This window comes from Polyodon spathula, chromosome 34, assembly GCF_017654505.1.
Source record: "Polyodon spathula isolate WHYD16114869_AA chromosome 34, ASM1765450v1, whole genome shotgun sequence".
NCBI classification, from domain to species: domain Eukaryota; kingdom Metazoa; phylum Chordata; class Actinopteri; order Acipenseriformes; family Polyodontidae; genus Polyodon; species Polyodon spathula.
In genome coordinates this window covers 5820434-5836104 of record NC_054567.1, presented here as the reverse complement: position 1 = coordinate 5836104, position 15671 = coordinate 5820434, and positions in this window count along the sequence as shown.

The following is a 15671-nucleotide window of genomic DNA, read 5'->3' as shown; positions in this document are numbered from 1 at the left end:
TGGTTTTATGATATCGATGCCTAAAGTGAGTCAGCATCACTCGTGACCTCCAAGATTCAGGCTTCCTTAGGCATGAAAGTAATGTATCAGACCGCCACATCTTCTAGCCAGCTCATTGCTGCAAGCACATTCATGCATTGTAACAGAAAAACGTACATGTTTTTATCCCTATTGTTCTGCTGGATGGTGGAGAATGGATTAGACTATAAGGACATCTTGTCATCCGTTCTCCAGAGCCCATCATAAACACATTATTATTATTATTATTATTATTATTATTATTATTATTCAATTTGGATTAACAAATGAGCCACTGTTTTGTTTCCAACCCAGTATGCAAACTTGCAACTTTCACCCAATTTGAAGTCCTCACAATCTCACTTCGTTAAATGACATTGTTTTATTAAAAAAAAAAAGAAAGGAAAAAAAAAACAGAAGAATGCCTGTTGAACAAAATCCCGGTGTTGAAGTCAAAACAAGTCGCAAAACCTACCCACATTTTTTATTTATTTTAAAAATATATCTCTGAAACAGAGACAGGGCTGTGTTTGAGCCTGAAGCAGGATAGACTGTAGCCACAGCACATCCATTAAACAATTCATCTTGGAGACAAACACAAGATAGGCTATTTTCTCTGAAATGAATTGACAGGGGTTCTTGTCTTATTGGTAATACGTCTTCTCCCGTGCCTCTCAATGTTGTCGATGCAGGGGGGATTTGTTTTCTGGTAAACGAATGGAAGGGACTCGTGTGGGTGTTGTGTCCATCCTTGACAAGTAGCGCTTTTGTTATAAAAGGTGAAAGGTTATTAAGCCAAGCTGGGAGTTAGCAATGTGATCAACTGAAGTCAGTGGTCATGAATTCATGTTTGCAAATTACGTTTGTCAGGAGGAATGAAGACAGATAATTACCCACTGAAGCATGTCGGATTGACTACATAGTTCAACACTGTAATCATGTATGGTGTTCTTGTACTATGTAATACTACTACAAATGAACAATGGGGAATGTTGTCAAACTTGGGGGGTAAAATAAATGTGTTCCATTGTCTCTGCATTGATAGCAAATGGATGTTTGGGGCATCACTGCACTTGATGAATAGATTAATCATTAATATAGTTTGCATGGACTGGAAGATGGTTATCTATTGAAGAACAGCAAGATATTTACTTGAAGTAGAATAGGCAAAAAAACACCCCAAAACCTGTTGTTATTTTAATTCTAGAACATGGGACGTGCAATTGTGTTTTATACTTTTCTTTTGTAGAATATTGTCTTCTTATATTTTTATTGAAAGCGCTTTGGGATGCCTTTGTCATGGCAGCACTACAGCATGCATTTACAGTGCTAATGTTGTTGTTGCTTGTTCATTAAAATCTTTTGTACAAATACCAGATTATCTGTTGTGTATTTAGGGATACCAGGACATGTTGTCTGTAGGGAGTTTTTATGGGGTAAAACAGTAGTCATTCTACATGGATAACTATAATACAAGACCTATTATAAATCCTTCCCTCAAACGCTCAGTTGAATAAGAAATGCTGGCTGTCCTTTTTATTAAATATAAATTAATTAATTAAAGTAATTCACTAATAGTTTGCGATGGCATGTATGAAAATTGGTTTAAGTGTATAAAATAAATATAAAATATTTTCCTTTTACTAGCATTATAGTTCAGGTAAATCAATGAAGCAATTACTTTGACCTGTTTCTTTTCTAACAGGCACCTCTCTCAGGCTTCCTGTATAATCTTATCTGTGGGTGAATTTGTGTTGCACTGACTGTATCTGATGGAATTAACAGATGTTTTGATTAACAGAAAAAGTGGGGATGTGGCTAGATGAGTTAATACACTAGTCTGTCTCAAACATTCACTCAAATCCTGCACAAGTGAAATGATATTTTTTTATACAATTAAGAACGCTTGCCGGCTGTAGAGAAGCCCAGGGCTAAACGGTAAGGAGAGATGCTGTCCTTCAGGTCAGGGTTATTGAAATAGAGGACTAACCAGCAAGGAGAGAGGCTGTTCTTCAGGTCAGGGTTATTGAAATAGAGGACTAACCAGCAAGGAGAGAGGCTGTTCTATAGGTCAGGGTTATTGAAATAGAGGGCTAACCAGCAAGGAGAGAGGCTGTCCTTTGGGTCAGGGTTATTAAAAGGATTAATTGTACAAAACAACTAGCTCTTTAAACTAGCTCTTTGCTTTGCCCAGCCTTGTCTAACTGAACCACAGACACAATGCAGTTCAGTTATGAAACTCTGGCTGGGAAGAAATGGGTTCAGATACAATAGCCGTGTCCATATTCTGAATCCCAGGGTTGATTTCTGCCTTGAAATGAAACAGTAGAGTCGCACTAGTGGAATTATCACCTTGGATACATATTGGAGATGGATGTTGACATCCTGTTGATCGATCTAAGAACATGCATTCTACATGTGTGGCATTCTACATTCATCTTGAAAAACATCCTTTTGCTTTTCTTTAAAAACTCATTTTGAATTATAATGCATCCATAACTATAAAAGCACTTAATAGCACTACATTTAAAATACTATAAAAAACGTAATACATTGAATGGCAATGTTTTCTAGTCTCATTCTGTGTTTAAATCCAGGAGGATTCCTTGTCATGGGCAAACGTCCCCCAGGGTTTCTCTTTGCTTTGTAAAGGGCTAGGTATTTGTGGTTTCCTCTTGTATTGAGCAGATCTTAAAGAAAATGAAAATTACGTTTAGTCTAAAAGTTTGCCTTTTTATTTATTCCCTTCTTTTTGGATTCATATATGACTTGTTTACATATTAGAAACTGACACTATTTAATCAGTTTAAAGTTTTACTTTTTGCAAAGTTGCTTAAAGACATGACAAGAGCCAGGTTCAATGACAGCATTTATTCATCTTAATTCTCCTTTAAAATTGTATACACATACCTAGAAATACTAAAAGAAACTTCAGAAATTCAATGATAAATGTTTCCACTAGAAGTCTTTGTGTGTCCTGCATCTTTAAAGCCATATAGGGTTTTTAATTATTTGAAACTGTAAGTTGCAACAAGGGCAAGCCATAATTGTTTAGTGTTTTAGTTTGGCACAATGATAATTTATACTACATGTATAGTAGGCTACAGCATGTTAAGGGAAAAAATTCTCATCAAAGCAGTCCCTCGGTTGAAACCATGCGTTGGTCATTTTCCCTGTGGCATGTCCTAGAAGTCACACAAAATACAAAAATCATTTCATCTTGAGAACTAACTGCTACTAGACTCAGCCGTGATGTTAGCCATATGAAACCCCAAAAGTAATGACTAAAGCTAAGGTTTACAATTTTAGAAAAGCAAACTATGAAGGTATGAAACAGAGACTAACAGAAGTAGATTGGAGTAAAATAGAGAAAACACCCACAGAAGAAGGATGGTTGTTCTTCAAAAATGTAGTATTAGAGGCGCAAACAATTACATCCCTAAAGTAGACAAATCTAAATGTAAAACTAAATTGCCAAAATGGTCTAATAGATCAATTTAAAAAAAAATTCAGTGAAAAAAGGCACTTTACAGAGCATTAAAAAAGGACCAAAAAGAAAGTACGCAGAAAGAGTACACAGAACTGCAAACGCAAGTCAAAAAGGAAGTTAGAAAGGCCAAGAGAGAAATAGAAATGAACATTGCTAAGGGAGCTAAAACCAATTCCAAAATGTTTTTTCCAATATTACAACAGCAAGCGAACATTCAAAGAGGAGATTAAATGTTTAAGAGATACAAATGGCAAAATCGTAGATGAAGAAAAAAAATAGCAAATATATTAAATGATTACTTTTCACAAGTTTTTACAAAGGGAGATACTGACAACATGCTCCACATGTCATCCAGTTCCTATCCAGTTTTAAATAACTTTAGCATAACTGAGGCAGAAGTTTTAAAGGGACTAGGAGCTCTTTAAATAAACAAATCCCCTGGGCCGGATGAGATCCTCCTAGTAGTACTCAAAGAAATGAAAGAAGTAATTTACAAACCGCTAACCAAGATCATGCAGCAGTCTCTTGACACAGGGTTGGTACCGACAGACTGGAAAATTGCAAACGTAATACCCATCCACAAAAAGGGAAACAAAACTGAACCAGGTAACTACAGACCAGTAAGCCTGACTTCTATTATATGCAAACTTATGGAAACTATAATAAGATCCAAAATGGAAAATTACCTATATGGTAACAGGGTCCTGGGAGACAGTCAACATGGTTTTAGGAAAGGGAGATCGTGTCTAACTAACTTGCTTGATTTTTTTGAGGATGCAACATCAATAATGGATAATTGCAAAGCATATGACATGGTTTATTTAGATTTCCAGAAAGCTTTTGACAAAGTCCCGCACAAAAGATTAATTCTCAAACTGAACGCAGTTGGGATTCAAGGAAACACATGTACATGGATACTGAAATTGGAGAAGATTAGAGGAGAAACCTCAGAAATCTATGAAAAAGCTATTCCTAACCTAGGAGTTTTTGTTGACTCAGAAATGCCTTCATCTAGACAATGTGGGGAAGCTATTAAAAAGGCTAACAAGATGCTCGGATACATTGTGAAAAGTGTTGAATTTAAATCAAGGGAAGTAATGTTAAAACTGTACAATGCACTAGTAAGACCTCATCTTGAATATTGTGTGCAGTTCTGGTCACCTCGCTATAAAAAAGATATTGCTGCTCTAGAAAGAGTGCAAAGAAGAGCGACCAGAATTATTCCGGGCTTAAAAGGCATGTCAAATGCAGACAGTGTAAAAGAATTGACTCTGTTCAGTCTTCAACAAAGAAGACTACGTGGCGACCTAATTCAAGCATTCAAAATTCTAAAAGGTATTGACAGTGTCGACCCAAGGGACTTTTTCAGCCTGAAAAAAGAAACAAGGACCAGGGGTCACAAATGGAGATTAGACAAAGGGGCATTCAGAACAGAAAATAGGAGGCACTTTTTTACACAGAGAATTGTGAGGGTCTGGAATCAACTCCCCAGTAATGTTGTTGAAGCTGACACCCTGGGATCCTTCAAGAAGCTGCTTGATGAGATTCTGGGATGAATAAGCTACTAACAACCAAACGAGCAAGATAGGCCGAATGGCCTCCTCTCGTTTGTAAACTTTCTTATGTTCTTGTGTTCTTATGTTCATATAAGCAGACCTTTGTAATGTTCATATACTACTTACTGTATGTCAGCTTTATTCATGTAAACAAAAACTATTTATATAATAATAAACAGATTATTAAATCAGAAATGAAGGTCCTACTAGAAATGAAGACATAGAAAAAGACTTCTAGTCAAAATGTTTCTCATTGAAGCTTCATGAAGTTTTTTTTAGTAGTTCTACATTTAGCGCTATTGATGACATAAATATACCTAGCTGAATGAAAGTAGGTCAAGCCACTATTACAGGAATCGTTACTCATAATTAATATACCTTATACATTTTATATGCAATACCATCTCTTTTAATTGCTCTTTTTTGGGAACTTGTTGCTTTTTGGAGAGACCTGGAAACCTTTCTGTAGACACACCTTTACATTCCCAGGAGTTTTACCCCGAATAAACACATTTCCTGTAATTGCTACTCAATATAACGCCTATAGCAAAGTAGTCCAGCTGCAGTATCACCCTTGTAATGGCACCAGGGGACTGTGATGGATTACTAGGGTGAATTATAAAGATCGAGGTAGTAGCCTATTTAACAGGGTCAAATCAAGCCTGCTGATAAACAATACTGCCCATACAGTGGGCTATAAAAGGAACATATTAGTCCACTTTACTGCAGCTGGAATGTCGTAATATGAAAATGCTATCATTGTGGGTCCAGGCGGCCAATGCTCATGTCATTGTAGCTGCCCCTTTGTACAGAACCATTGCTTTGCCACTGTAGTGCCACTACTGGATTTCCATTGATGTCTATTTAGTTTTTCTTTCACAGAGTTTCCTAGGTCATGGAGATGAGTTTTTCAGTCAACACTGCTTCCTCTTCTCAAAATATAAAATCTAATTCAATTATGTTGAGATCAGTCTTGAGCCCTCCAAGTTAAAGACTGAAAAACAAACAACAAAAACAAGTATTTGAGTGACTTTGTTTTTCCACTGCTAAATTCAGGTTTTATGATTTTAGTATTTCCAGTAAAACCTAATAGATATGAATTTTTGAGAAGATATTAACACTCTTGTATCTCAAAGATGCTGACATGTTGAGTAAACTGCTGCCAAGCAATCAGACTTCCTTTTTAAGAAGCAATGCATGGGGATCAAAGAAGAAGGAAAGTGGGTTAATGGAATGGAACAGTGTCTCACCTGCGCTCGATCTCAGCGTGTGTTACTGTAATGGAACAATGTCTCACCTGCGCTCAATCTCAGCGTGTGTTACTGTAATGGAACAGTGTCTCACCTGCACTCGATCTCAACGTGTGTTACTGTAATGGAACAGTGTCTCACCTGCACTCGATCTCAATGTGTGTTACTGTAATGGAACAGTGTCTCACCTGCGCTCGATCTCAGCGTGTGTTACTGTAATGGAACAGTGTCTCACCTGCGCTCGATCTCAGCGTGTGTTACTGTAATGGAACAGTGTCTCACCTGCGCTCGATCTCAGCGTGTGTTACTGTAATGGAACAGTGTCTCACCTGCACTCGATCTCAGCGTGTGTTACTGTAATGGAACAGTGTCTCACCTGCGCTCGATCTCAGCGTGTGTTACTGTAATGGAACAGTGTCTCTCAATGTGTGTTACTGTAATGGAACAGTGTCTCACCTGCACTCGATCTCAATGTGTGTTACTGTAATGGAACAGTGTCTCACCTGCGCTCGATCTCAGCGTGTGTTACTGTAATGGAACAGTGTCTCACCTGCGCTCGATCTCAGCGTGTGTTACTGTAATGGAACAGTGTCTCACCTGCGCTCGATCTCAGCGTGTGTTACTGTAATGGAACAGTGTCTCACCTGCACTCGATCTCAATGTGTGTTACTGTAATGGAACAGTGTCTCACCTGCACTCGATCTCAACGTGTGTTACTGTAATGGAACAGTGTCTCACCTGCGCTCGATCTCAGCGTGTGTTACTGTAATGGAACAGTGTCTCACCTGCGCTCGATCTCACCTGCGCTCGCGTGTGTTACTGTAATGGAACAGTGTCTCACCTGCACTCGATCTCAATGTGTGTTACTGTAATGGAACAGTGTCTCACCTGCGCTCGATCTCAGCGTGTGTTACTGTAATGGAACAGTGTCTCACCTGCACTCGATCTCAATGTGTGTTACTGTAATGGAACAGTGTCTCACCTGCGCTCGATCTCAGCGTGTGTTACTGTAATGGAACAGTGTCTCACCTGCACTCGATCTCAACGTGTGTTACTGTAATGGAACAGTGTCTCACCTGCACTCGATCTCAATGTGTGTTACTGTAATGGAACAGTGTCTCACCTGCGCTCGATCTCAATGTGTGTTACTGTAATGGAACAGTGTCTCACCTGCACTCGATCTCAATGTGTGTTACTGTAATGGAACAGTGTCTCACCTGCGCTCGATCTCAGCGTGTGTTACTGTAATGGAACAGTGTCTCACCTGCGCTCGATCTCAGCGTGTGTTACTGTAATGGAACAGTGTCTCACCTGCGCTCGATCTCAATGTGTGTTACTGTAATGGAACAGTGTCTCACCTGCGCTCGATCTCAGCGTGTGTTACTGTAATGGAACAGTGTCTCACCTGCGCTCGATCTCAGCGTGTGTTACTGTAATGGAACAGTGTCTCACCTGCGCTCGATCTCAGCGTGTGTTACTGTAATGGAACAGTGTCTCACCTGCGCTCGATCTCAGCGTGTGTTACTGTAATGGAACAGTGTCTCACCTGCACTCGATCTCAATGTGTGTTACTGTAATGGAACAGTGTCTCACCTGCACTCGATCTCAGCGTGTGTTACTATAATGGAACAGTGTCTTTCAGCTGAACTCGATCTCAGCGTGTGTTATTGTTTAAGAGACCATCCTGAACCTGGGTTTAAGAAGTGAAGGCAAGAACCACTTCACTGTCTAAAGACAAGAAACATTCAGCAAGCAAAATTAGTAGATTATTTATGCATTCTTTTCACCCAAGTTTATTCTAGAAACTGATCAATTTTAAGCAGGTTAAAGTCGGAATACAAAAATCGCAGTGAAACGTTAGATGTAAAAAACACAGCGAATAAACGCTATGGTGTGATTACCCCTTAAATCACCACTTCTCTGGAAGCCTGGGTTAGAATATGGCTCAGACCACATTTAAGAATGAGTTTGTCTGTTTTTACCTAGCCCCCAGTAGACATCTGTCCATATAATAATATACCAGACAATTTGGCACAATAGTCAGCAGCTTGTCACCGAGAGGAATGACTGATTGGGTTGACCTCAGATTCCGAACAGAAACAGTCTCAGATTTTATCCGCTTGAAAGACTGTCCTATCTTTTTACATTCTGTGCATGCCGTAGTTATCACTGAAACAAAAAATGCTTAAATGAAGCACGAGGGGTCCTACATAGAAACTGTAGGATTCCATTCTAATTGTACAGCTGCCATCTTGTGTGCAACTATTTAATGCTAACACTGCATTTCATTTTAAGGATGCCTTAACTAAAATTGGGGTATGTTGTCCTTACTAGTTTTATACAGCTATCTGTTTTATTCCTATCCGAAAAGAAGAGAGGTGTTTTTAATACAGCTGGATTTGGTCTAACATGTATTTCCTCATTATGAATATGATGATGATAAATCACTACTCTTCACAAGACTAACCTTTAACACAAAAAGTGATATGCTCCCAAGAGGAAGGAAGTGTATTTAGCTACAGTGTGCTGCAGCACAACAGTGAGGAACCAGTGATAGCGTTGCTAATGCTAACAAAAGGGATGAAAATGGATGTGAAACCATTGAATGACCTTATTTTAAAGTTAACTGTGTTGGTCAGGACAGCTATATAGGATCAGAATGAGTGTTTAAAATAAAATGGATTTGTACCAAGGAAAAAATCGATTGATGTCACTATAAATAATCTGCAGAGAGATTATTATATTACAGGCATAATATAAGCAGATATATAGAAAGGATGCTTAAATAATCAACGACACAGAGGTAGCAACATTATTATTTATATTAAGCTTGTCCGGAATCCAGAACTGGATCAAGCATTCGTTTCCCTAGGTGTGCATTTGCTGGAGATGGGTGTACAGAGGAAATGTTTCTTAAAAAAGGCTGCTGAAAAACAAAGAAAAATGTCATACTTAACCCCTCCCCCTCCCTCTCTTTGTTTTCTTTCAGAAACCCTGATTAATCTAAGAAGACTCTTTATAATGCTTCTTGGGAAAATTGTAGGATGTAACCACCTGGGTGTCTTCTTGACAAAAAGCCATGGCTCCACTCTGCTCTTTTTTGATGCCCGCAAAGACGCAGTGTGCTACTGTCTTGTACACTTGAGTGAGGAACATAATGCTGATTTGAAAATGTTCAATAGTTTCTACCAAAGGACTCTTACCTACCATTACTAACATTGACATCTGGGCATATTGGGTTTTTTTCTAATTTGCACTGTTTTTTTTCCAAGTATAATTACAGTGGCTTGCGAAAGTATTGACCCCCCTTGGCATTTTTCCTATTTTGTTGCCTTACAACCTGGAATTAAAATTGATTTCTGGGGGGTTTGTATCATTTGATTTACACAACATGCCTACCACTTTGAAGATGCAAAATATTTTTTATTGTGAAACAAACAAGAAATAAGACAAAAAAACAGAAAACTTGAGCGTGCATAAGTATTCACCCCCCCAAAGTCAATACTTTGTAGATCCACCTTTTGCAGCAATTACAGCTGCAAGTCTCTTGGGATATGTATCTATAAGCTTGGCACATCTAGCCACTGGGATTTTTGCCCATTCTTCAAGGCAAAACTGCTCCAGCTCCTTCAAGTTGGATGGGTTCCGCTGGTGTACAGCAATCTTTAAGTCATACCACAGATTCTCAATTGGATTGAGGTCTGGGCTTTGACTAGGCCATTCCAAGACATTTAAATGTTTCCCCTTAAACCAGCTCTGTGGAGTGTACGGCTTAAAGTGGTCCTATGGACAGATACTCCAATCTCCGCTGTGGAGCTTTGCAGCTCCTTCAGGGTTATCTTTGGTCTCTTTGTTGCCTCTCTGATTAATGCCCTCCTTGCCTGGTCCGTGAGTTTTGGTGGACGGCCCTCTCTTGCCAGGTTTGTTGTGGTGCCATATTCTTTCAATTTTTTAATAATGGCTTTAGTGGTGCTCCATGGGATGTTCAAAGTTTCGGATATTTTTTTATAACCCAACCGTGATCTGTACTTCTCCACAGCTTTGTCGCTGACCTGTTTGGAGAGCTCCTTGGTCTTCATGGTGCCGCTTGCTTGGTGGTGCCCCTTGCATAGTGGTGTTGCAGACTCTGGGGCCTTTCAGAACAGGTGTATATATACTGAGATCATGTGACAGATCATGTGACACTTAGATTGCACACAGGTGGACTTTATTTAACTAATTATGTTACTTCTGAAGATAATTGGTTGCACCAGATCTTATTTAGAGGCTTAATAGCAAAGGGGGTGAATACATAAGCACGCACCACTTTTCCGTTATTTATTTTTTCAGAATTCTTTTAAACAAGTTATTTTTTTCATTTCACTTCACCAATTAGGACTATTTTGTGTATGTCCATTACATGAAATCCAAATAAAAATCCATTTTAATTCCAGGTTGTAAGGCAACAAAATAGGAAAAATGCCAAGGGGGGTCAATACTTTTGCAAGCCACCGTATCTGTTTTGTTTTTCATAATTGCTTGTATGTGGACAGTTTAAAAGACTTTGGCTACAGCCACTCTGGAGCGGATTAACTAAAAGCAAATACAGGAACTGATCTATTGCATCATTAAATTAAATAAATCAAATTCTACAGGTAAGAATATATTTTCATTTATTTAAGTGTTCATCCAATATCACAACAATCTTACATTTCTGCAATGTAGTAGTGTGGTTTGGTGTTTGTTTGAGCAGAATCGTGGAACAGTGAAAAAAGCAGCCATGTCAACTGTAGCTAACAGTGCTAGAACACGTCACTAAACCATAGACAGAGAACTAAACTTGTATTGTGGCTCAAGCTGTCAATCTCTCTGTATTTAAGCGACCCTGCTAAAGAGCATCTTGGTGTGGGTCTGTATCATGACGTTACCACATAAGTAAGTCAGGTAACAAATTGGCATTTACTAATTACTCTGCTCTAACAAAGAGCCTGGTAATTCACCAGTTATTACAATGTAATTACACAACCCTTTAGTCTAATATAATACCAAAAACATCAGTAATATTATATACAAATTAAGGATTTCACTGTGGGTCAGCCACATGAGTGCTTTTGCACTTCTGAATCTTAAAAAGTCGCCTGGTTCTTCATGTTTCTTTTGCTGTTTAACCACTGCAATCACAGCCCATCAAAAACTTTAAAAATCTTCTCTCACCTTCTGACTAAACGTTTAAGCCACACAGTCTTATTTTAAAGCAGTTTCATTATTATTCCTGGCTTAGTCTGGTGCGCAACAATAGCCTGTACCAGAAACTCAGACTTAAATTATACCACGGAATGGTTTATCAGACAACATGTTGGTATTCCAAGTAGCTTTAAATAAACTCCCAATTGTGAATATATGGCTGCAGATGTGCCCCTTGGACATCCCCATTGTGGGTATATGCTATAGATGCCTGTAATTTTCCCATAGAGGGAGCTGTAGTTTTTTTTCTGCTTTAGCCCCCTTTCAGAGGTATCTAAAGATAATGTACAGATTATTGTTATTTGATTAATTATTATCCTTTTCAAAAGTTCATGCAGCCTCTCTCTGTCTTCATTTAGTATTGTACTGTACCTGTATTTGCTATTCTGTTGGCTCATAACTAGCCTGGCTTATCATCAGCATGTGACCTGTCCAATCATATTCCAGCAGTTATTAAAAAAAAAAAAAAACAGGAGGGAGTGCAGTTACCTACAAGGCTAGCTAGAGTTCAAAAGCATTTTACACTTTCTTTAAAAGTACTTTAATTAGTATTTATATCTGGCAGTGATCACTAAAGGCTTGGCTAAAGCAAGGTACTCTGGAGGTTTCACAGGAGAATGTCTGCATTAACTTTGTACAGTTCCTTCAAGGAAGACGCCCACAATCAAAGTAAGTACTGCAGAGCTGCTCTATCAGGGCTCACTGGGGTCTATTAGACAATACATCTATCAGGGTTTACTGGGGTTTATTAGAAATTATAATATAGTTTACTAAAAAATCTTTTATGTATCAGTCCCAAAATGATCTATATATATATATCTATATATATATATATATATATATAATAATACTATATATCTATATATATATAATATAGGGTATTACTGGGGTATATATAGTCCCAAATACATCTATCAGGGTTGTACTAGAATATATATATATATATATATATATATATATATATATATATATATATATATATATATAAGCCCATATATATCTATATATATATATATATTAATATATATCAGGGTATACTAGATCTTAATACATCTATCAGGGTTTACTGGAGTTTATGCTAATGATACTTAACACAACACCGACACAAACAATGCAAGCCTGGAAAGCAATATATTGCCTTTTAATCTCAAAGTGAATTTAAAGAAATGATTATGTTTTGAAATGATCTACCTCTGCAGTATATTGTATAAGATGACAGAAAAATTACATTGTATCAGTGACAAGCTCTGTAAAAAAAATTCTGTATTTTTTTTTTTTTTAGATAAAATTGCCTTAATATTTACTTAATAAAACTGTATTTGTAGATTAATTTTAGTGTATATTTCTGTATTATTAAAAGCACATATATTTTGAAGTATTTTACACTAGTATTGAAATTTTACCGTAATTAAAAAATGAAAAACAAAAATCAATATTAAGTTAAATGTACAATTAAAACGCTTTTTTAAAAAAAAATTAATGTATGCAAAATCGCCGGAGCAGGTTAATGTTACCGTTATATTATAAATAAACACATTCTCAAGCAAAAACACGTTTATCGTGTAATGTAGAATTCATTTTTGACTAGCCAATGCCACATAAATCCTGTGAGCTATTTACTTGAATTCAAAATAAACACTTGCGATTTCAAGCCCTTATTTCCTCAGAATTTAGTTTATAAAAATATAAAGTTTAGCACGGCCGACTTAGGGTCAATAAGTAAACACGCCGATAAATAAATAAATAAATTAATAGCCTAAATAAAACCAGGAATAATTGTTTATTTTTTTTTTTTTTAAAGGACGGTTTATTTTTAAAATGAAAGTACCTGATTCCATCTGTTGAGGTATACATTTTTCCCTCTGGAAGCCTGTTTGTACTGTTGTGGAATCTGTTACTTACTTGACACGTCTCTTCACCTCAAACCGGGCACAGAACTCCTAGTCAGTGTTGTTTTCTGGCATCTTGGGATCAATCAATCAATCGATCGATAATAAAGACACACCCTACGATCACAGTATAGGCTATAATAACATTAACATATATTTATGTAAAATGTGCCGATGAAGCGTATCCTATACGGCTATATTATATTTATTGAAGAAAATATCAACCCTTAGTGCACTGCGGGGTCATGAAAACCAGCTATCGGACTTCTAACCAGAGAGAAAACATAGGCCTGTAGGTAAAACTGGATATATCAAATAGTCTCTTGCTAATCGCTATTGCTGTCTATTGTTTTATTTACACTGTCTGTATTAGTACAGTGCCAAAAAAATGAAGTGTTGAAACTTTAAAGAGAGAATTAGTGAAAAACAAATAAAATAATACATTTACAAAAACAGCCCGTCAGATAGCCACTGTATTGGTATTATTAGTACGTATTTATTTGCCAGACGCCTTTATTTAAACACCACGAAAATATATACTGTTTACTTTGTAAATTAGTAATATTAATACAATTAACATGGTATATAACACTTGGCATATTTATATTATTCACAAAAATAATATTGGCTCGTTATCTTTTTGTGCTTTTGCAAAACGATTCTTGCTTTGTCACTGGCTGATAAAGCAATTCCGGTAACAATAAGCACGAACGCGTATTTCCATTTACGAAAAAAAAAACACCGATAATAAAAGTAATTAAAATAAATACATACATAAATAAATAAATGAGCAAAACAGGTAAACACATTAGGAAGTTGATATTTTCCACAAAAAAAGTTATTAATTAAGAAATAGAATATGTTTTTTGTGCTGCTGTAACGATATCTTTTAAGATAATAAAAGAAAATGAAACTGAATTCATGTTCACTTTTCTTTCCGTGCACTCACTGGGCGCTGTATAATTATTTTATTTTATACTTTTTAACTTGAGAACATTTATAAAATGCCTGTATATCTGTCAATGTGTTTAACACGTGAGACATAAACAAACATGCAAATAAACAATTATAAAACTAAAGCAGAAAACAAAAGCCACTTGTCGTTCTGTGTTTCAGGCTAATATTTGATTGTTTCTATAGACTCTTGATAGGCTTGTTAAAATCAACAAAGAAAATGCGAAGTTCAAACTTGCACCCCGATCTCTGTCGCACTCTCTTCGCTTTCCTTGAGTTTATTGTCCCGGGAATAATGCACAGACAGCAGCGTCTTATCAGCTGTTACCCTCCCATGGTTGCTAATGTGTTAAAATGCAACATTAGTTACAGGAACGAATGTAGATCTACACAGTGGTCTTTTTCATAGAATAAATAAACAGGCATAGCTTCTGCAACTACTGAAAAGCCAAATACCATAGAAACTATTCGAAAAATAATTAGTATCCATTTGACGCGATTTGCCTTTGTTACAGCATTTCTATCCAACGTTTTACATTTGACATCAACACAACCATAACATAATTATAGGCTATTCATTACCCTAGACAAAGTGGTATTTTTCATATGTACGATTTTTTCTCTTAGTTTTATTTATTATGTGTATTCGCCTATCTGGTGTTCTGAGAGTAAGTTTTGCTGAGAAGGGCTGAACTTCCAAAAATTAGAGCGGCATTTTCTTGGATTTTGTTTGGAAATAGAGTGTGTCTTGTTCATTTCATTGCAAAGTTACATTTAAAAAAATGAACACATCCCTATTTTTCTTCCAGTTAAATCGTTATCGACAATATGAGACGATACACCAGCAATCGTCTCTGCTGGAGCTCTGATCTCAATCTCCACCGTCCTCGACTTATTATGAGAACTTTTGTACACTTTACTGCCCGCCCCTCTCGAAATGCGTTTGGCTCTTTCAGCACGTAGCCCTCACGAAGGCTAGAACAACACAGAACCGTATTTCACATTGGATCTCCAGCCTGTCAATCGGAATATTCTCTCCCAATAGGACTCCTGAAAGGTGTAAATAGGAAGCAATGTGTTTGGACCTGCCTGCACATGGTCCGTTTAAAGAAGCCAGGAGGAGAGCCGGGCTTTCATCTATTCAAACACCAGTTCGCTTGCTGTCCGAACCCGATATTACAAGGCGCTGATTCGCGGTAGGATAGGTCAAGTGATTGCACAAGATCGGGAAAAAAACGACAGTCTTAATGTTGAACGAACTAGACGCGGAGGAGGGTTATATACATTTTAA